This window comes from Hordeum vulgare, chromosome 3H, assembly GCF_904849725.1.
Source record: "Hordeum vulgare subsp. vulgare chromosome 3H, MorexV3_pseudomolecules_assembly, whole genome shotgun sequence".
NCBI lineage: Eukaryota > Viridiplantae > Streptophyta > Magnoliopsida > Poales > Poaceae > Hordeum > Hordeum vulgare.
The window spans coordinates 218752794-218777697 of NC_058520.1; positions in this window are offsets into that span (position 1 = coordinate 218752794).

Consider the following 24904-nt stretch of genomic DNA (forward strand, 5'->3'; position numbering starts at 1 on the left):
GTGCCCGTGCATCGTTTGGGCCTAGCCCAACAACGCCTCGCACGCGTGTATGGCCTAGGCATGGGGGCTCCTGTCGGTGTGCAAATAGTGGGCCTTTAGCGCCCATGACTTCTGCACGGATAATAGTAACCAAACCTACGGCAGGCCCGGCAAGGGACGACGGGAGACAAGGGCAAAACTTTCAGAGGTCATTTAGATTGAGAGGAAGGCGCCAACCCCGGCAAGCCCCTTTTGCCGGGGGAGGCCAGCGAAGACCCGACAAGGACGGGGCAGGGGCTATCAGTGTCCCCGTCAAGACAACGATCCAGCAGGGGCACTTTTCAAAATGTTGTGCCAAGACCATGAAGGCACCCGAAGCCTCAAGCCCGAAGACCAAAAGCATCGACCCCGGCAAGCCCCTTCGCTGGGAGGAAGGCAATGAAGCCCCAACAAGCTCCTTGCTGGGAGAGGTGCCAACGCTCCAGCACACCTCACCCCCAGAAGGGCCCGGACGCACCCATGTGCCAGCACAATAGCGAGCTGCCCCCTAGCCACTTGATATGTGTCGTTCCGATCGACGCGTGTCGAGCGGAACCTAGGAGCACAGTGCCGATGGGGCACACCCTTGTCCCATCTCTAGGACACCTAACAAAGTAGTAAATGTGTCTGCTAAGACGCCAAAAGCAATGTAATGCCCTTTTCGACTTGTTGGTGCACTGTTTTACTGTGCACCCCATGAGAACCCTGTGCTGCCACTATTGGAGACTCCTTCGACCTATAAAAGGAGGCCCTGGGCATGCCCATAAGGGTGTTAGCCAGTCAGAGAACAGACGCTCAGCATCTCACCACCTTTGCATCATAAACACGAAGCATGAGTAGGGTCTTACGCCTCCGCGAGGCCCGAACCTGGGTAAAACGATCATGCCCCGGCCTCTCGGTCGGCTCTTGGTGCATCCGCCTCCCCCGATGAACCACAAGGGATCCCTAGGTCCCATAGGTGTCTGTATCCCATGACACACCAACATGTGGAACAAAAATTTGTATGCAAAGGGTGGTTTGATATGTGCAAATACCCAATGCGCAAATTTGATGTGGCACATGTCTCGTGTACCACCACATCTTGTCGACTAGACGAAATCTTAGCTATGAGTACATGCCCCCAACTAGGTTTCGCATGTCACCATGTCGTAACACAAAAATGAAACCTACATGAATCCAGCATGGTCAAAACTCCCCCGTCTTGCTTCTGGTCGAAGGTGGACAGTGGCACATGCGCCTTGCAACACGGACATCACCGACCCCACCGAGGTTCATGACGTACACACGCATTATAGTCCTCCTCACACACACACACACATAAATAGAGAGAGGCACTTCGAGTCGATTGTAGGGCATCTCACCAAGACTTCCTTGAATATGGCCCAAATAATCAACCTTGGTCGAACCTCTCTTACTTTCGGTCGAAGTGGTGGACGTCCACCGAGGCCTGCGAATGGGGCGTGACGCCGATAACCACGTGGTGGAGTGTCCGAAAAAGCCACCACATGCATGTGGCACACATATGTACCAAAGTGTTGTGTTGTGTTTGTATTAATTAATATATATATATATCTCATACGCAATTTTCATAGCACATGCTTTGGAATTGAAAAGCGCCACCAACAAGAGTGAGGGTTCATGGCGCATATTGCTAGTCTGTCGAGCGCTGATGGAAATGATTCACGCGTATGTATCTGTGCGCTCAAACATTGGTAATTAATTAGGAAACTCATTGACCACAAATACATATATATACCATAACCCAAACCAAGAAGAATCCACTGTGGTAACCACTCTCTCGTTGTGAGTCAATCTGATGGACATCCACGCAGGCCCATGAATGGCTTCCCATCGACAACCTCATGATGGAGTGTCCGAATTCAATCACCTTCTAAGCGTGTATGGAAATGTTGTGTCATGTTTACATACCAAACACACAAACATTGATGTGGCACCCTTGCTAATCACAAAGTGTGCATGTGGAGCGAGGTTCACGACACATGGTATATATGCCCCCAATTCAAGTCCATGGGAGACATTCATGCGTACACATGCGCTCAAATTATACCATCTAATAATATCACACCATGACCTACCGCAAAAATGAACCAAAAAGAATCCATGATAATTAATCTCTCTCGTTGCAGTCAAAGTGATGGACCACACACGAGGCCGCATATGGGAGTGATGTTGATAACTGCGGGAGGGGGCAATGTTCGACGGTAACCACCACCTCCATGCTGACCTAACATATGTGTGGAGGTGATGTGTGATGTTCTAAATACCGAATGCACACCTTTGATGTGTCACCTTCGCAAAAATGGAGACCCCCCCATAGAGGTGCACGACGTGTACACTTACTTGTAGTGGTTCTGAGAGCATGTGTACACATGCACTCAAACTTTCGTGTGTAATCTCACCATGATCTACACCAAAACACATACCAAGAGAAAGCTAGCTTTGATCAAACCCCCCTCGCCATTCCATTCAAAGTGATAGACCGCACGGGGGGCAGCGAATGGGTGTGTTCTGGTAACCCCACGAGGGAGTGTACGAGGACCACCACCGCATGTGACACAAACATATGCATGAAAAATGGCATGACATGCATAAAATACCCAATGCATGACTTTTAGTTTGGCACGTGCCTCATAAACAGGACAACCCACACGGTGGCTCACTACGCATAGTGTACCGAACCCACATCCCAACCCGTCCCACCACACCACCGCCACTTCGAGGCATGCATGGTCAACTTTTTTTGTAGTGAACATGTTACAATAAGAGTGTCGTGGTAAAATTTGATTTTTTAGAGAACACTAATACATTTTATAAAATAAATGGATTCCTTAGGGATTTAATTTATAAATTTGAAATTTGAACTATAAGCACATGTGGTTTTTCGCCAGAATGGATTGGAAAGTCAAAATTTACATCTTGGGTGCATGTTTAGTCCCCATGCAAGGAAAGACAATAAATTTCAAACATCTCGGCATCATGGCTCGATCACAAACAGTGCAAGTACTGGTTTCCAAATTCCAGGAAATCACCTGCTAAGATAGTATTCATGAAACTTTGTCATGATTTCATGATACGCAACAAATAGGTCATGGTCAATAAATCGTACAATTTGAGACAAGTTTTTATCCAAGCTTAATAAATGCAACACACAACTGTCACAGTAACATCACAAATGGTTTAATAATCCAACCCATTGTCGTTACAACAACATTGTACGTGTCGTAGCTTCGGTTAAGTAATAATAAAGCAGTATAATTAATCCTCAAAGAAGAAAAAAAAATACATGCATCACGATCCGCGTGAGCATATCTGATTTGATGGGACGCATGCTAGAAATCCGCCGCGTAGGCTAACAGGGAGGCATGCGAACACGTGTGTGAGTTGATGGGAGGCTGATAATCTCCAAGTGCTAGGATTCATCGTCGCATTTTCCAAAGATGGAAGTCATAAGTATAGAGTTTGAACCCACAAGGAGCTAAAGGTAAGATCAATATTCTCTCAAGTCATATTTGTGATCGATGCTACTCTACATACACCAAACGTTTGCTTCTATCTAGTAAGGAGAAATAACACTATGTTGTGGGTATAAAGAGGATAGGTTTGTATGATATTGGAGAACAAAAATATGAAATAGTCATTGCCTAAAAAAAGTTGGAATATATTACAAATAGTGAGTGTGGAATAATGATGGTATGGTGCGCGGAATCATCCTAGGCAATTGATAACAAAATCGGTAATAATTCTTGCAATTTTATATGAGAGAGAGACATAAGCTAACATAATTTCCGTACTTGGATCATATGAACTTATGACCGAACATCTAGCAAGAATCCGCAACTACCAGAAATAATTAAGGTAAACCCAACCGTAGCATTAAACATAAAGTCGACTTTACTCCCATACACAACAAACCCCTTACTCGGGTGTAAGCTTGTATCACTCTAGCCACCCACTAGAAGCGAATCATGAAGTTATTGCAACACCATACAGCGATTATCCCTCACGTGTGCACGGCACGGAGGGCGCCATAGGAAAGCACCAAAATAAATATACACTCAAAATAATCAAGATCGTCAATCAAACCAAAGGACAACATTAATCTACTCAAACATCATTGGATGGCAACATATCATTGAATAATAATATGTGGCATGAAACACCATGTTCAAGTAGGGGATTAAAGCGGGTGCGGGATAGTGGACGGTTGAAAAGAGATGAGGAAGGTGACGAATAGGATGTTGTTGATAAAGACCATCACCGTGATGATGGTTCCCTCGGCGGCACCTCCGATGCCACTAGGGAGAGGGAGAGAGAGTCTCCCCATAGTCTTCCTCCTCCATTGCCTCTCCATAGACGGGAAGATATTCTCCCCTCTTGTCCTTGGCCTCCATGGTTCCACGAGGGTGAGAGGCCCTCTCAGATTAGATCTCTCTCTCTGTTTCTCTCCTGTTTTCGCTATTGTTTTCTATCTAGATTGGTTTTTTTACACGGAGAGTTGCTTCGGCAAGGAAAGGAGTCTCTCCTAGTTTCTGATGGATTCTCTATTTATTGCATTTTCTGGCGTTGGAATAACGCAAAACGGAGGCAAGCAGGGCCACAAGTTAATAGGTCCCTTTGAGCCCCCCGGGGTGCGCCCTATTGGCTTGTGGACAACAGGGAGCCCCCTCCGATGGTTCTTCGCTCAAATGTTCTGGAAAAATGACCAAAAAGTTAAAGGGGGTTTTGAGAACTTACATTTAGTGCACAAAAAATGAACAACGATAACTCTACTGAAAACAACGTCACTCTGGGTTAGTTCCAATTAAATCATAAAAATTGCGTCAAAGTCATATAAAAGTGTTGTAAAATCATAAATTATCGATGCGTTCGAGAGGCATAAGCATCCCCAAGCTTAATTCCTGCTTATCCTCGAGTTGGTAAATGATAAAAGAAATAATTGATGAAGTGTGAATGCTAGCATAGTATATAAGTTCGATCGATGTTACTTCCAGTCACTTTTTCTAGCATCATAAAACAATAACTATTTTAACATAGAACTTCTCATGATCAAGTAACAAGCTATTCACATGTTAAAGTATAGTCCATAATCTTTAATGAAAACTAGCAAACTATGTTTTTAGTCATCAAACTATTACAATTCATCTTATTTTTTGGAAGGGCCTATGTAAGAGCTTTGATTTAGAAAATTCCACATACTCAACTATCTTATAGTCTTATATGATTGCTCTCACGAAAGGAATATTTTTAGAACAAGTAGTTTCAATCAAACAGATATTAAGATAGGGGCTTAATGTTTCGCCTCCCAAATTATTTATATCAGGGATAATGTCAACAATAATAAATCATAATCACCTATATCCAACTAGATATATGTGCCTGGATATGTCCCCACAACATGATGCTTGCCAACTAAAGAATTAATAGATTGGAATAGGGATGAACATTATTGACTTCTGCATAAAACTAAATGTAGAAATACATAAAAGTAGAAGATAGGACCTTCGGAGAGGAAAAAAGAGGTTTGTATGCGCTTTTTATTTTTGGATACGCAATATCTTAATGAAACGGAGCGCCTATATTATGCAGTCCATCGTTTTTACTTCTTTGCCATCACAAGATCGTACAAAGATTATTTTCCCTTACAATAAAATATCATACATGTATAGGAGTATTTTTTATTGCTTTGTGCACCGATGATAACATACTTGAAGGATCTTATTCAATCCACGGGTAGGTATGGTGGACTCTCATAGCAAGTAACTCGGTTTAAGTGTTGTGGATGCACAAGTAGTATCTCTACTTATTGCGAATTTTTGGGCTAGCAAAGGATCTAAACAAGCACCACATGTTAGAGGATCCATGACAATATAAATTCTATGTGAATATAAGCAAACATAACCATTACGTTGTCTTCCTTGTCCAACGTCAACTACTTGATCAAGGTTTAAAATAATTAATGGGGGCTCATAATTATAGAAGGTGTCCAAGATAGTATATTGATATGTGAAATCTCTCTTCCGTCAATATTATTTTACGAATTGTTCGAGTGAACAATGTTATATCTGCTAACCTCCATTAATTTTTATTTATTATACTCTTAGTTAGTGAATTCACTAGTCCCCATGGGACAAGCATATGAATCACAAGAATTGTTTTAGCATATAAGTGATGCACATGAGTGATCATCAAACTACTCTCAAAAAGATATAAGTGGAGTTCATAGAGCATTCTTCAATCAATATACACAGATCAATATCCAAGCTCAAAATATATAAGTGAAGCACACAAAGCATTCTATAAAGCCATACTCAAAAGATTTTGGTGAAGCACATGCATAATTATATAAATCAACCAAGGATTATCTCATACCAGCTTGGTACATAAAATAAAAGTGAATAATAAACACAGAATATGCTCCAAGAATAGCACATGTGAACGAGTGAAAACTTAGGATCAACATTAGGTAACCGATATTTTTTGACGAAGAGAGGTCACATGTGTAGCATCCCCAAGCTTAGATAGTTTATATTTCTGCTAATATTTAACTTGGGAGCATTAGTCATCCCCAAGATTGAGATTTTTATCCCTTTCAATCCTCTCAGATCCCGGTTTCACCTAACTCTCAAAAACTTCATCCACACAAAACTTGAAAAGAACTCATGAGACACGTTACTACATATAAGAATAAATCAACACTTCACGTACTGCCAAGGCAAGTTGCATAATAATTTTCAAACATTATGTACTCTAGACTATAATTTTTACAATTTTATCTACCAATATAAGACATGAACACTCTAGGATAAGTAGATAACAAATCTATTACATCAACTTGTCCAAATAGAACAGTCAATAGTAATCAGTTTAAAAAGTGTGCTTATGTATATCCAAAACTTCCAACACCTAAGGACAAGCCAAATAATTTGTTTGAAAGTACTGTGTAAAAATTTCAAAAACATCCCACGTTCCAGTAAATATCATAATTCAAATACTACAGCAAAAGTTTCTATTTTTATTCAACACTCCTCACACATACAATTAAGGCATTCTAAAGGGAATTCTTGGAATTATTATTAAAAACAAGATTACAAATAACACCAAGAAAAGTTTAAAAAATAAAATGATGCTCCAAGCCAAACGCATATGATGTGATGAATAAAAATATAGCTCCAAGTAAGATATACCAAAAATGTTGGAGACGAAAGAGGGGATGCCTTCCGGGGCATCCCCAAGCTTACACTCTTGAGTATTACTTGGATATTATTTTAGAGGTGCCTTGGGCATCCCCAATCTTAGGGTCTTGACTCTCCTTATTCTCCTCATATCGTTATCTCAACCAAAACATGAAAACTTCAATTACACAAAACTTAACAGAAACCTCGTGAGATCCGTTAGTACTATAGGCAAATCATGAACTTTATGTACTATTATAAATTGATTCATATTTAACTATTGAATAAGGTAATGTATTATAACTTCTCCATGGCTTATACTCCCCGATATAATCAATATCATCATCAAAACAAGCAAACTATGCAAGCAAAAATAGAATATGTCTAAACATAATAGTTTGTAATGATCAACACAAACACTATACCTATGTAACTGGAAACATTCTGACAAATTAGTAAAACCTGTGGAATTTGTATACCAATACTGTGTCAAAAAACTTAGATAAAAAATACGTTCCATTCAAGTCAGAGAAATTCTCCACTAGACACAAAAATTTCTGTTTTTGCAGAGGATCAAATCTATTAGCATCCAAATCATCCCAATGGCTTTACTTGGAACATTACCGAAATAAAGACACAAAACATGATTACTACAGTAGCTTAATCAGGTGAACTCATAAAAACAGCAACGAGAAGTGTTGGATTATCTCCCAACAAGCGCTTTTCTTTAAAGCCTTTTAGTTATGCATGATAATATCAGTGATACCCACATAAGAATAGTAGATGAAATATGCAAAAGAGCATCATGAATATTATGAGAATCACATTATTTTATGGTAAAGTGGTAAATATAAGGGAATAATTATTTCATAAAAACTAGCATGAAAAGATCTATATTATTTCCATGAGCATGAACACAAGCGTGCAGGTCGACCCTCACTTCTTCAATGCATTACTTTCCAATATCTTCTCTCTTAAGAGGCAAGTAAATTTTTTGTTTTTCCAATTTTCAATTTTTTTTGTTTGTTTCACCCACAATTAAAGAAAGGAAACAAGATAAAATCAAGAAAAAAAAAATCTACTTAGTGATAATAGAAAACAACCATACACGAAAATATGAACCCCGCCCTATTGCTCTGTGACAGCCCGAGACCGACGTTCCAAAAGATTCCCCTTCTATTCCGTTTCCGTCGTGTGTCTTATTTTATTTGTCGCATCATCATCGCATCATGTGCATCATCTGAATTGCATGGGCATCTTCGTTGCCGCTAGTCTTCAAAACTTGCATCCGTTGTTAGTTGTCGGTTCTCGTCGTTGTTCATTCTGAGCCCGTTCACACACGCACGCGCCCGCGATATCGTCAAACCCTGTTTTAAAAGTGTGTTGAAAACTTTCTCTGATCAGGGTGAAACTTGGCATGCGGTTGTAATTAGTTATAGCTAGGCCGTCTATCGAATTTCGTCACAATCGGAGTCCGTCTGGTACCCGAACGGTCGACCGTAGCGGCAGCATATTCGGTCTATCGTCGGATGGTTATTGGTGTTTTAAAAATTGTTGCCGCGCCGCCCGTTCTCCCTCTCACCTCCGGTTAGCCACTCTACATGGCCACTTACCCGTTCCCGCGTGCGGAATCGTTCGAATCCGACCCCACGGTTGGATCCGGAACGGGATTTCGGTTAACCTAGCCCCCCTTTTCTCTAAAAATACCCCCCGTGCATTTTCGACAGCCTCCCTCTAATCCCTCCTTGTTTTCCGCACCCACCTACCCCTAACCCTAGCTTCCTCCCGGAACCCGGACCCGACGATCATGACCGTTGGGTCTGGATCAACACCGTTTTACCGCAAAACGTCATCGGCTTGTCCATAGGACTCCCTAACCTAATTATCTCGACCATCCGATCTAAATCGGAGGGTCCAGATGAACCTAGCCCTAACCCAGATATATAAATAGAGGCCCATCCCTAAATTCTAGGCCGCTTGTCCCATCAATCCCTTCAGCCGCTGCCACCCAAATTGATCCACCTCGGGTTCAGCCGCGCCAGCCCCAAGCATGCCCGCTCCCCCAGGTCCTTCCTCCGGTGAGCCACGGCTCGGATCCATCTCGTGCCTCCTTTTTTGTATCCCTTCCCGAGCGCCTCCCGTGCATGACCCCGATGGATCCTCCGCTCGCTCTCATGTTCCTCTCTTTTGTGTTCATAAACAGGAGCCAACTACCGAACGAGCGTTGCTACGCTCGTGCGCCTCCCACCGCCCCGTAGCCGTTTGCCTCATCGGGGACCGAACCTTGCGGAGCTGTTGACGCCGGTCACCACCTCAGCATGCCCCCGTGCGCCCCTGATTCCTTCCCTCGCTGGTGCTCTTTCCCCTTTCTCCTTTCGCTCAGCACTTCCTCTTCTTCTTGTCTGCAGGAACAGCCATGGAGCCGGTCGCCCGATCTCCACATCAGCGCCGCCCCAAGCCACCTCAACACCGGGAATGGAACCCCCAGTCCCAGATCTATTGATCCCCACCGTTCCCGCGCCACCGGACTTCATCCCAAGCCGATCCCACAGCTTGCTTCATCCCCAACCACAGCAACACAGATATCTCTGTTCCGTTTTCAGTTTGGTCAAATTCGCGAGAAGGTATGCTTCATATGGCGAGAACCTCATTTTTGTAACACTGTTTGTTCGTAGCCTAGTGGCTGCATATGCTGGTGTTGGAATTATGCCCTAGAGGCAATAATAAATGTATAGTTATTATTATAATTCCTGTATTAAGATAATAGTTTATTATCCATGCTATAATTGTATTGAATGAAGACTCATTTACATGTGTGGATACATAGACAAAACACCGTCCCTAGCATGCCTCTAGTTGGCTAGCCAGTTGATCGATGATAGTCAGTGTCTTCTGATTATGAACAAGGTGTTGTTGCTTGATAACTGGATCACGTCATTGGGAGAATCACGTGATGGACTAGACCCAAACTAATAGACGTAGCATATTGATCGTGTCATTTTGTTGCTACTGTTTTCTGCGTGTCAAGTATTTATTCCTATGACCATGAGATCATATAACTCACTGACACCGGAGGAATGCTTTGTGTGTATCAAACGTCGCAACGTAACTAGGTGACTATAAAGATGCTCTACAGGTATCTCCGAAGGTGTTAGTTGAGTTAGTATGGATCAAGACTGGGATTTGTCACTCCGTATGACCGAGAGGTATCTCGGGGCCCACTCGGTAATACAACATCACACACAAGCCTTGCAAGCAATGTAACTTAGTGTAAGTTGCGGGATCTTGTATTACGGAACGAGTAAAGAGACTTGCCGGTAAACGAGATTGAAATAGGTATGCGGATACTGACGATCGAATCTCGGGCAAGTAACATACCGAAGGACAAAGGGAATGATATACGGGATTATACGAATCCTTGGCACTGAGGTTCAAACGATAAGATCTTCGTAGAATATGTAGGATCCAATATGGGCATCCAGGTCCCGCTATTGGATATTGACCGAGGAGTCTCTCGGGTCATGTCTACATAGTTCTCGAAGCCGCAGGGTCTGCACACTTAAGGTTTGACGTTGTTTTATGCGTATTTGAGTTATATGGTTGGTTACCAAATGTTGTTCGGAGTCCCGGATGAGATCACGGACGTCACGAGGGTTTCTGGAATGGTCTGGAAACGAAGATTGATATATAGGATGACCTCATTTGATTACCGGAAGGCTTTCGGAATTACCGGGAATGTACCGGGAATGACGAATGGGTTCCGGGAGTTCACCGGGGGGGGGGGGGCAACCCACCCCGGGGAAGCCCATAGGCTTTGGGGAGACACACCAGCCCTTAGTGGGCTGGTGGGACAGCCCCAAGGGGGCCTATGCGCCAAGAAAAGGAAATCAAAGGAAAAGAAAAAAAAAGAGGGAGGAAGTGGGAAAGGAGGGGGACTCCTCCCACCAAACCAAGTCCAACTCGGTTTGGGGGGGAGTCCTCCCCCCCTTGGCTCGGCCGACCCCTTGAGGGTCCCTTGGACCCCAAGGCAAGGTCCCCCTCCCTCCTCCTATATATATGGAGCAATTAGGGCTGATTTGAGACGACTTTCTCACGACTGCCCGACCACATACCTCCATAGTTTTTCCTCTAGATCGTGTTTCTGCGGAGCTCGGGCGGAGCCCTGCTGAGACAAGATCATCACCAACCTCCGGAGCGCCGTCACGCTGCCGGAGAACTCTTCTACCTCTCCATCTCTTTTGCTGGATCAAGAAGGCCGAGATCATCGTCGAGCTGTACGTGTGCTGAACGCGGAGGTGCCGTCCGTTCGGTACTAGATCATGGGACTGATCGCGGAATTGTTCACAGGGCGGATCGAGGGACGTGAGGACGTTCCACTACATCAACCGCGTTCTCTAACGCTTCTGCTGTACGATCTACAAGGGTACGTAGATCACTCATCCCCTCTCGTAGATGGACATCACCATGATAGGTCTTCGTGCGCGTAGGAAAATTTTTGTTTCCCTTGCGACGTTCCCCAACAGTGGCATCATGAGTTAGGTTCATGCGTATATGTCTTCTCGAGTAGAACACAAAGGTTTTTGTGGGCGGTGATGTGCGTTTTGCTGCCCTCCTTAGTCTTTTCTTGATTCTGCGGTATTGTTGGATTGAAGCGGCTTGGACCGACATTACTCGTACGCTTACGAGAGACTGGTTTCATCATTACGAGTAACCCCCTTTGCTCAAAGATGACTGGCAAGTGACGGTTTCTCCAACTTTAGTTGAATCGGATTTGACCGAGTAGGTCCTTGGATGAGGTTAAATAGCAACTCATATATCTCCGTTGTGGTGTTTGCGTAAGTAAGATGCGATCCTATTAGATACCCTTGGTCACCACGTAAAACATGCAACAACAAAATTAGAGGACGTCTAACTTGTTTTTGCAGGGTATGATTGTGATGTGATATTGCCAACAATGTGATGTGATATATTGGATGTATGAGATGATCATGTTGTAATAGAAATATCGACTTGCACGTCGATGGTACGGCAACCGGCAGGAGCCATAGGGTTGTCTTTATACTAACATATGTGCTTGCAGATGCGTTTACTATTTTGCTAGGATGTAGCTTTAGTAGTGATAGCATAAGTAGCACGACAACCACGATGGCAACACGTTGATGGATGATCATGGCGTGGCGCCGGTGACAAGAAGATCGTGCCGGTGCTTTGGTGATGGAGATCAAGAAGCACGTGATGATGGCCATATCATGTCACTTATGAATTGCATGTGATGTTAATCCTTTTATGCACCTTATTTTGCTTAGAACGACGGTAGCATTATGAGGTGATCTCTCACTAAAATTTCCAGACGAAATTGTGTTCTCCCCGACTGTGCACCGTTGCTACAGTTCGTCGTTTCGAGACACCACGTGATGATTGGGTGTGATAGACTCAACGTTCACATACAACGGGTGCAAAACAGTTGCGCACGCAGAACACTCGGGTTAAGCTTGACGAGCCTAGCATGTGCAGACATGGCCTCGGAACACATGAGACCGAAAGGTCGATCATGAATCATATAGTTGATATGATTAGCATAGGGATGCTTACCATTGAAACTATACTCAACTCACGTGATGATCGGACTTGGGATAGTGTAAGTGGATCATGAACCACTCAAATGACTAGAGAGATGTACTTTTTGAGTGGGAGTTTAGCATATAATTTGATTAAGTTGAACTCTAATTATCTTGAACATAGTCTAAGTCCACTTTGAATATATTTGTGTTGTAGATCATGGCTCACGCAAGTGTCATCCTGAATTTTAATACGTTCCTAGAGAAAGCTAAGTTGAAAGATGATGGAAGCAACTTTGTAGACTGGGCTCGTAATCTTAAGCTAATCTTACAAGCTGGGAAGAAGGATTATGTCCTTAATGCTGCGCTAGGAGATGAACCACCCGCTACGGCTGATCAGGATGTTAAGAACGCTTGGTTAGCGCGTAAGGAGGACTACTCAATAGTTCAATGTGCAGTCTTGTATGGCTTAGAACCGGGACTTCAACGTCGCTTTGAGCGTCATGGAGCATTTGAGATGTTCCAGGAGTTGAAGTTTATCTTTCAGAAGAACGCCCGGATCGAGAGGTATGAGACCTCCGATAAATTCTATGCTTGCAAAATGGAGGAAAACTCGTCTGTCAGTGAACATGTGCTCAAAATGTCTGGGTACTCAAACCGTCTAGCTGAACTGGGGATTGAACTCCCGCAAGAAGCTATCACTGACAGAATCCTTCAATCACTGCCGCCAAGCTATAAAGGCTTTGTGTTGAACTACAACATGCAAGGGATGAACAAGTCTCCCGGCGAGTTGTTTGCGATGCTGAAAGTCGCAGAGTCTGAACTCCGTAAAGAGCATCAAGTGTTGATGGTGAGCAAGACCACTAGTTTCAAGAGAAACGGCAAGGGCAAGAAGGGCAATTCGAAGAAGAGCGGCAAGCCTGTTGCCAATCCGACGATGAAACCCAAGGCTGGACCTAAGCCTGAAACAGAGTGCTTCTATTGCAAGGGTATGGGTCACTGGAAGCGCAATTGCCCCAAGTATCTGGCAGATAAGAAGGCGGGCAAAGAAAAATCAGGTATATTTGATATACATGTTATTGATTTGTACTTAACCGTCTCTCGTAGTAGTGCCTGGGTATTCGATACCGGTTCTGTTGCTCACATTTGCAACTCGGAACAGGAACTGCGGAATAGACGAAGGCTGGCGAAAGACGAAGTGACGATGCGCGTAGGAAATGGTTCCAAGGTTGATGCAATCGCCGTCGGCACAGTGTCACTTCATCTACCATCGGGATTAGTGATGAACTTAAATCATTGTTATTTAGTGCCTGCGTTGAGCATGAACATTATATCTGGATCTTGTTTATTGCGAGACGGTTACTCTTTTAAGTCTGAGAATAATGGTTGTTCTATTTCTATGAGTAACATCTTTTATGGTCATGCACCGAATGTGAGAGGATTGTTCATATTGAATCTTGATAGCAATACGCATATACATAACATTGAGACCAAAAGAGTTAGAGTAAACAATACTAGCGCCATATTTTTGTGGCACTGCCGCTTGGGTCATATTGGTGTAAAGCGCATGAAGAAACTCCATGCTGATGGACTTTTGGAGTCACTTGACTTTGATTCACTTGACACGTGCGAACCATGCCTCATGGGCAAGATGACTAAGACTCCGTTCTCCGGAACAATGGAGCGTGCAAGTGACTTGTTGGAAATCATACATACCGATGTGTGTGGTCCAATGAGCGTAGAGGCACGCGGCGGATATCGTTATTTCCTCACCTTCACTGACGATTTAAGTAGATATGGTTATGTCTACTTGATGAAGCACAAGTCTGAAACATTTGAAAAGTTCAAGCAATTTCAGTGTGAAGTGGAAAATCATCGTAACAAGAAGATCAAGTTCCTACGGTCTGATCGTGGGGGTGAATATCTGAGTTTCGAGTTTGGTGCTCACTTAAGACAATGTGGAATTGTTTCGCAGTTAACACCGCCTGGAACACCACAGCGTAATGGTGTGTCCGAACGTCGTAATCGTACTTTGTTAGAGATGGTGCGATCTATGATGTCTCTTACTGATTTACCGTTATCATTTTGGGGTTATGCATTAGAAACAGCTGCATTCACTTTAAATAGGGCACCATCAAAATCCGTTGAGACGACACCATACGAACTGTGGTATGACAAAAGGCCAAAGTTGTCGTTTCTTAAAGTTTGGGGATGTGATGCTTATGTCAAAAAGCTTCAGCCTGAAAAGCTGGAACCCAAAGCGGAAAAATGCGTCTTCATAGGTTACCCAAAAGAGACAGTTGGGTACACCTTCTATCTCAAATCCGAGGGCAAAGTGTTTGTTGCTAAGAACGGAACTTTTCTCGAGAAGGAGTTTCTCTCGAGAGAATTGAGTGGGAGGAAGATAGAACTTGACGAGGTTGTCGAACCTCTCATCCCTCTGGATGGTGGCGCAGGGCAAGGGGAAACCTCTGTCGTTGCGACGCCGGTTGAGGAGGAAGTTAATGATGATGATCATGAAACTCCAGTTCAAGTTTCTGTTGAACCACGCAGGTCGACGAGATCACGCGCTGCTCCAGAGTGGTACGGTAATCCCGTCTTGTCAATCATGTTGTTAGACAACAATGAACCTGCAAATTATGAAGAAGCAATGGTGGGCCCAGATCCCAACAAATGGCTAGAAGCCATGAAATCCGAGATAGGATCCATGTATGAGAACAAAGTGTGGACTTTGGAGATACTGCCTCAGGGCCGCAAGGCTATTCAGAACAAATGGATCTTTAAGAAGAAGACGGACGCTGACGGTAATGTGACTGTTTATAAGAACAAATGGATCTTTAAGAAGAGTACATGGCTGCCTCGGAGGCGGCTAAGGAGGGTGTCTGGATGAAGCAGTTCATGACGGATCTTGGAGTGGTGCCAAGTGCACTGGATCCAATAACCTTGTTCTGTGACAACACTGGTGCCATTGCCTTATCAAAGGAACCAAGGTTTCACAAGAAGACCAGACACATCAAACGACGCTTCAACCTCATCCGCGACTACGTCGAGGAGGAGGACGTAAATATATGCAAAGTGCACATGGATCTGAATGTAGCAGACCCGCTGACTAAACCTCTTCCACGGCCAAAACATGATCGACACCAGAACTGTATGGCTGTTAGATTTATTACAATGTAATTCACATGGTGATGTGAGGGCTAGATTATTGACTCTAGTGCAAGTGGGAGACTGTTGGAATTATGCCCTAGAGGCAATAATAAATGTATAGTTATTATTATAATTCCTGTATTAAGATAATAGTTTATTATCCATGCTATAATTGTATTGAATGAAGACTCATTTACATGTGTGGATACATAGACAAAACACCATCCCTAGCATGCCTCTAGTTGGCTAGCCAGTTGATCGATGATAGTCAGTGTCTTCTGATTATGAACAAGGTTTTGTTGCTTGATAACTGGATCACGTCATTGGGAGAATCACGTGATGGACTAGACCCAAACTAATAGACGTAGCATATTGATCGTGTCATTTTGTTGCTACTGTTTTCTACGTGTCAAGTATTTATTCCTATGACCATGAGATCATATAACTCACTGACACCGGAGGAATGATTTGTGTGTATCAAACGTCGCAACGTAACTGGGTGACTATAAAGATGCTCTACAGGTATCTCCGAAGGTGTTAGTTGAGTTAGTATGGATCAAGACTGGGATTTGTCACTCCGTATGACGGAGAGGTATCTCGGGGCCCACTCGGTAATACAACATCACACACAAGCCTTGCAAGCAATGTAACTTAGTGTAAGTTGCGGGATCTTGTATTACGGAACGAGTAAAGAGACTTGCCGGTAAACGAGATTGAAATAGGTATGCGGATACTGACGATCGAATCTCGGGCAAGTAACATACCGAAGGACAAAGGGAATGACATACAGGATTATATGAATCCTTGGCACTGAGGTTCAAACGATAAGATCTTCGTAGAATATGTAGGATCCAATATGGGCATCCAGGTCCCGCTATTGGATATTGACCGAGGAGTCTCTCGGGTCATGTCTACATAGTTCTCGAACCCGCAGGGTCTGCACACTTAAGGTTCGACGTTGTTTTATGCGTATTTGAGTTATATGGTTGGTTACCGAATGTTGTTCGGAGTCCCGGATGAGATCACGGACGTCACGAGGGTTTCCGGAATGGTCCGGAAACGAAGATTGATATATAGGATGACCTCATTTGATTACCGGAAGGTTTTTGGAATTACCGGGAATGTACCGGGAATGACGAATGGGTTCCGGGAGTTCACCGGGGGGGTGGCAACCCACCCCGGGGAAGCCCATAGGCGTTGGGGAGACACAGCAGCCCTTAGTGGGCTGGTGGGACAGCCCCAAGGGGGCCTATGCGCCAAGAAAAGGAAATCAAAGGGAAAGAAAAAAAAAGAGGGAGGAAGTGGGAAAGGAGGGGGACTCCTCCCACCAAACCAAGTCCAACTCGGTTTGGGGGGGGAGTCCTCCACCCCTTGGCTCGGCCGACCCCTTGAGGGTCCCTTGGACCCCAAGGCAAGGTCCCCCTCCCTCCTCCTATATATATGGAGCAATTAGGGCTGATTTGAGACGACTTTCTCACGGCTGCCCGACCGCATACCTCCATAGTTTTTCCTCTAGATCGTGTTTCTGCGGAGCTCGGGCGGAGCCCTGCTGAGACAAGATCATCACCAACCTCCGGAGCACCGTCACGCTGCCGGAGAACTCTTCTACCTCTCCGTCTCTCTTGCTGGATCAAGAAGGCCGAGATCATCGTCGAGCTGTACGTGTGCTGAACGCGGAGGTGCCGTCCGTTCGGTACTAGATCGTGGGACTGATCGCGGAATTGTTCGCGGGGCGGATCGAGGGACGTGAGGACGTTCCACTACATCAACCGCGTTCTCTAACGCTTTTGCTGTACGATCTACAAGGGTACGTAGATCACTCATCCCCTCTCGTAGATGGACATCACCATGATAGGTCTTCGTGCGCGTAGGAAATTTTTTGTTTCCCTTGCGACGTTCCCCAACAGCTGGCACACAACCTAGAGGTGCTGGGTTCGAATCCCACGCACCCCTCTTTTTCTTGCGCACCCAACTCCAGTGGGCCTGATCTGGCCCTCGGCCATGTCTTCTAAAGCCGAATCCCCAATGATACAGAACCACCTGCTAGCCCGACTGGCAGTCGAGCAAGATGCGACCCAAGGGGTCTGGGGTTCAAATCCCACGTGTCCCTGATTTCTTTTATCTTTTTATTTTTTCAGGTTTGCTTGTTAGGTATAGGTTCAAATATGCTTTAGATTGCAATGTCTTAGTAGCCCAGCTGGTGTTAGCTTTGACCCTAGTGAGGAGGTTCTGGGTTCAAACCCAGCTAATCCCCATATTGTTTTGTACTGTTATTTTTTTGTTTGTTGGTGTTTGAACTAGGGATTTTGCGAATTTCGGTAAGGCCAGTGAATTCAAAGCGCTTATAACTTTTTAACCATGCACCGGATCGAGTCAAGTGATATATGTAACTTGGCAAAAATTTCACGTAGATTAAGATTTTCGAACTCTCATGCACGTTTAAAACTGTTAGCGTGCTGTTTGCATTGGTTTACGTGTCGACGTAATATAAACGATTTAGGTCATAGCTATTTATCCGTAGCTCCCTTGGAGATGAGCCATATATGTAAATGGGCTAGAACGACATGTACTTTCACGTGAACCACTTTGTTTCGACGTTTAACAAAATTAAAATGTGATTAGGACAAATCTGGACAGAATTAGAATTTAACGCATGAGGTCATTTCGGAGATGCTATATGACGTTTCCGGCCTCATTTAAAATGCCTAGCTAGGTAGATTAATTTGCGCTTCACCCGTGTCATGTTAACAACATTTTAATATTTCCGTGTTAATAAACGGGAATGAATTAAATAATTAAACGTGGAGCTTCGTCGATATACAACTCGTTGCATATCGAGCTTCACTTAATGTGTAGTGTTTGATTGTTGTGATTGTCATGCCGTGCATTAGACCGTTCATGCATCATGTGTGTCTTGCATCGTGTGGTGTATATCGTGTGTTGATGCTTGTTTCCGGTTTCCTCCGTCTCGATAGAGTTCCGCAAGCATGTCCGATGTGAGGACCGTTCGACTACGTTGGTTCGTCTGCTTCATGGAGTCATTCTTCTTCCAAGCGGGATCTCAGGCAAGATGACCATTTCCCTAGATACCATTACTATCATTACCATGCTAGTTTACCGTTTCTATCGATTTTGTCTCGTTACCTACCACATGTTAAATATCAGCCTCTCAACAATGCCATGAAACCTTCAACCTGATCGACCTAGCAAACCACTAATTGGCTATGTTACCGCTTGCTTAACCATGTTGTTAGCGTTGCTAGTTGCAGGTGTAGTTGCTTCCATGTGAAAACATGGGTTCTTTGTTATATCACCATATTAAGGCTATTTAATTTAATGCACCTATATACTTTGTAAAAGGTGGAAGGCTCGGCCTTTCTAGCCTGGTGTTTTGTTCCACCTTTGCCCCTTTAGTTTCGGCTACCGGTGTTATGTTCCATAATTGAGCGCTCCTAACACGATCGGGGTTGTTATGGGGACCCCCTTGATAATTTGTTTTAGATTAAAGCTGGTCTGGCAAGGCCCAACATTGGTACTATTTGACCAACATAATAATTCTGTTAATTTGAAATGCATAGGGAGTTAGCGCTACCCGAGGAGTAATTCTACATAATACACGGGGGCCAGTGCTGATAGTGCTGGTCCGAAACTAGAGCCGTTTGCGGGGCCAACCCAGGGCAACTTGGGAGATTTCTATCAGGCCACCGTACGCTGTGCTTATCCGTCGTGTCGTGAGAACGAGATACGCGGCTCCTATCGGGATCGTCGACACGTCGGGCGGCCTTGCTGGATTAGTTTTACCTTTGACGAGATATCTTGTGCATCAGGATTCCGGTGATGCTTTGGGTAATCTCAGAGTTGAGGTTTTGCACTAAGGAATCCGACGAGATCGCGAGCTTCATGATTGAGCATTTCTATGTGGCTTGTGGTAATTTGTGATGGACTGGTTGGTGCACCCCTGCAGGGTAAAATCTTTTCCGAAAGCCGTGCCCACGGTTATGTGGCAACGTGGAAACTTTGTTTAACACTGGTTCTAGATAACTTGAAGTTAACTTAATTAAAATATGCCAACTATGTGCGTAACCGTGACTGTCTCTTTCGTGAGTTCTTTCTCCCATCGAGGACATGGTGGGGTTATGTCTGACGTAGGTAGGTGTTGAGGATCATTCATTTGATCATCAGTAGTCACGTCCGTTATGCGTAGATCTTCCCCCTCTTATTTTCTTATATTCGTAAGTTAGCCACCAATATATGCTTAGCCGCTGCTGCAACCTCACCACTTAACCATACCTCACCCATTAAGCTTTGCTAGTCTTGATACCTTTGGAAATGAGATTGCTGAGTCCCCTCTGGCTCACAGATTACTACAACAAGAGTTGCAGGTAGATGTAAAGGTTACTTGACACGAGCACGTTGATTGTACATTTGGAGTTGCTTTTTCTTCTTCTTCTTCATCGATCTAGGAAGGGTTCCAGGATGGCAGCCTGGGATAGCAAGGATGGACGTCGTTCTTCTTTTCTCGTTTGTTTTCGTCCCTAGTCGGACCCTGCTCTTCATCATCATGTTAATGGATTGTACTGCTGTTACTCTGATGTAGCTTGTGGCGAATGTAAGCCAATTCTATATATATATATATCTCTTCTATTCAGTACATGTACTTGTAACGATATCCATTCTTGCGACACGACGAGATGAGCTTCTATCCCTGACGAGGCCTTCATGCCAAATTGAGGATAGGGTCGCATCTTGGACGTGACATGCTCCCCTGCAACGGCGCTAGAAAAGAGATTGATAATCCCCAATTGCAGGGAATCATCATAGTACTCTCCAAATATGTAAGTGATAAGTATGGAGTGTCAAACTCACAAGGAGCTAAATGTAAGATCAATATTATCTCAAGTCCTATCTGCCACTGATACGACTCTACATATACCGAACGTTTACTTCTATCTAGTAACAAGAAATTAAACTCTGTCGTGTGTACAAAGAGGATAGCTTTCAATTATATTGGAGAACAAAAATATGAAAATATTCGTTTCCTAAATAAAGTTAGAATATATTATAATATATTACAAAAAGCAAGTGTGGAATAATGATGGTATGTTGTGCGAAATAATCCTAGGCAACTAATAATAAGATCGGTAGTCATTCTTGCAATTTTATATGACGGAGAGGCATGAGCTAATATAATTTCCTTACTTGGATCAAATGAACTTGTGATTAGACCTCTAACAAGCATCCGCAACTACTAGAAATGATGAAGGTAAATCCAACTATAGCATTAAACATCAAGTCTCCTTTACTCCCATATGTGACAATCCCCTTACTCGAGACTAAGCTTCTGTCACTCTAGCCACCCACTATAAGAAAATCATGAGAGTATTGCAACACCCTATAGAAAGACTCCCTCACATGTGCGTGACACGGAGGGCACCATAGGACAACACCAAAGTAAAACATACACTCAAAACAATCAAGATCATCAATCAACCCAAAGGACAACATACATCTACTCAACCATCATAGATTGGCAACACATCATTGAATAATAATATGTGGCATGAAACACCATGTTCAAGTAGGGGATTACAGCTAGGTGCGGGAGAGTGGGCCACTGAAAAGACATAAGGAAGGTGATAAAGACGGTGATGTTGATGAAGACGATCGCTACGGTGATGGTTCCCCCGGCGACACTCTGGATCTTCCTCCATGGCCTCACCCTAGATGGGGAGAGTTTCTCACCTCTCGTCATTTGCCTTGATGCCCCCGGAGGGGCGAGAACCCCTCCGAGTTTGGATCTCTCTCACTTTTTCTCTCTTGTTTTCATTAATGTTTTCTCTCTAGATTGGTTTTTCGTTGATATAGACAGTTGCGGTGGCGAGGTGGAGACTCTCTCCTAATTTTTAAGGGTTCCTCTATTTATTGGAATTTTTGGCGTTGAAATCACGAAAAATGGAGTTACAAGGGGGCCACAAGCTAACAAGGCCCTTTGACCTCCCTAGACACGTCGTGTTGGCTTGTGGCCAACAGCGAGCCCCTCCAGTGGTTGTTCGCTCCAATGTTTCTCATATTTCCCGAAAAAACTCAACAAAAAGTTTCGGGTGATTCTGAGAACTTTCATTTTCTGCATGAAAATGACACCACGATAATTCTTCTGAAAACATCGTCAATCCAGGTTAGTTCTAATTTAATCATAAAAAGTGCATCAAAGCCATATAAAAGTATTGTAAGCATAGGTGAATAGGGCATGGATACTTCATAACTTATTGATACATTAGTGACATATCAGAGGTGTGTTCGCTACGTGGTCTCACAGGGAGACGTGTCATCAAGCCTATGAATTGACGGTACGCATGTCAGCAGCCCGTGCGCAAGCTCACCGGGAGGCGATCTAGCCCTTTGAAGTGTCGTCCGCATCCCTCCCAACTCCTCTATTTACAATGCCTGAGCCACTAGTTTTAATAGGTGAGTGCACCGCCCATTCTCACTACACATACACACAATCCTCTCCCCCATGCATCCTCTTTGTCATCCTTAGTAAACATCAACAGCCACTCCTAAGTGCACCAAGGGAGGGAGTGACCACGTAGGGGCCGGCGAAGCACCTGAGCATAGCATAAAGATGGGCACAAAGATTGTCCTCACCACACATGATGTGTCACGCGGGCCGCATCGCGGCCTTGATGTCGTCGGTGCCGTCGTCCTTCCCCAGCCGAAGCCCATGGTCCACATTGACTACGATGACCACTCCAGCATCGACTATGACTCCGACGAAGAACTGGTTGGTCATTTATACCCATTTTTGGTAAATACATCATAGCTAGGTTTTCTCTAGTTAGAACTGTCTATTACAAATGATTTTGCTAATAATTTCACGAGATTAAGTGATTGTGCTAATAATTTGTAGCTAGATCTTCTAGTCCATTTGAATGTCCTATATGTGCTATCTAACAATTTCGACAACGAGGATGAAGATTTCCTAGAGAGGCACAAGAGGCAAACGCTTAAGGAGCTTAAGGGTGGAAATAATAGCTGGGCATGTTTGGAAGAATGGGGGCTATGGATGCATGTTCTGCAAACATAAGATTAACAAATCTTATTCTAGGGTTCTGGCGCATGCAAGAGGATGAGTCATTGGCTCCTTCAAGCAGAAGCATCCTCGCGGGATGTCGCACGCTGCGTAGGTCGGGTTCCTGGAGAATCTTAACAATCAAGCATGAAGATGAGATGTTGGACTGAATCTATCTAGTTAGTGTGTATTATATCTATGCTTGAGTATATATGTTTATCAACTGAAATACATGTCAGTGAGACTATGTGTGATGAAGTGATAGTGCAATGTAATTGCAATCTTGAGCTGCAATCAGTCTACTTTATTTGACTTTATGCCTCTCTTAACTAGACCAAGCTATGATTTCCCACAACACACATAGCTTATTATCGTGAATAGTCGGTGTTACTTTCAGTCATTCCACACAGTTTTATAATAGAAACCGGTTGCCAAAAAAATTGTAAGCCATACGATACATATTATAGGGTGAATGTTTAGCACTAGTATTTTCCCCACATTGGAACTCTGTGTGATGACTTTCATTGTGATGCCTCATTTGTTTTCTGATTGGACAGAACGCATCCCCATGAAGCGCTCTTCTAAACCGCGGGATGTACACAAACCGAATGGATGTCCATATGCATGCGGTTGCGCAAAGCACCTTACCCCATGTAGTTACATGCTCCACAACTAAATCACCCTCTACAAAAAATGACATCCTGACATGCTAGTTTTCCCGGACGTCCAACCGCCATTTATACCCATGGCCATTTACCATAGTCTCTTCACACTTTCAATCATGCCCCATAACATAATAAGCACACCTCGACGACACAATAAGTGGCACTCCAATCGAGTTTGTCGTGCATCATGTGGACACCCACTTGAGGAAGATGGACCTCATGGTGGTGTACACCGATGACTCCGCCATGGTGGAGAACTCGATCAACACCATGGAGCGGTTTTTTGTTGTAGATGACAAGTACAAAGTGGCCAGCTTCAACCTCACGTACATAAGTAGTCGTGGTGGGCATGATAAGAAGGTTGTCGTTGCCCAGTTGTGTGTGTGCCATCACATCCTCCTCTACCACTACTGACTAGCTACAAATCCTTGCGAGCGTACCTCCAAGTCTGTCAACATCCCAGACTACAGGTTTTCTACGATGGACATGAACTACGATCCAAAGGTGATCAAGACTTTGGGCTTGGCATGACAGAAACTTTTCTACATCCACGACCCGTACATGGTCTAGGGCAACAGGAACGACAAGGACTCCGATGTTGACCTTGCTGTGGCGATCATTGAACCCTACTAGAGATACATGAGGCTCAGGTCAAGAAGAATAAGCTTGTCTGACATAGGGCCTCGATGAAGAGACTCATGAATATCACATCCACACCGCGGACAAGGAAGCCTACACATGAGGAAGTGCCTCCTACCTGAAAGTGACGAGGGATCGAGCCGCAAGCTGAGCGATGGTGGAAAGCATCATAAGAAGTAGATGATTTGATGATTGTTTATCATAGTTTATTATGCATGTAATAGTTTATTGAGGTATGCAACAACATTGTGTGTGTAGTGACATATGTATTTGGACGCTTAATTAGGTTATCCAATCATGTTTTATGTGTGTAATTGTTTATTGAGGTGTGCCAATGTTATGTGTGTATTCACTAACGTATTTGGGTTTTAATTTGGTTATATAAACATGCTCTTCGTGCGTATTATTTTGTGTCATCGCACACAATTCATCTGAGTTATCCGTATGTTGTCTATCACACACATCTTCATCTGTGCAACCTTGTATGTCCAAATTCACTCATTGCAAATAGTTCATCCAGGAAACATGTTTGCCGCCTATCGCCTGTTGGAATTATGCCCTAGAGGCAATCATAAACATAGTTATTATTATAATTCCTGTATTAATATAATC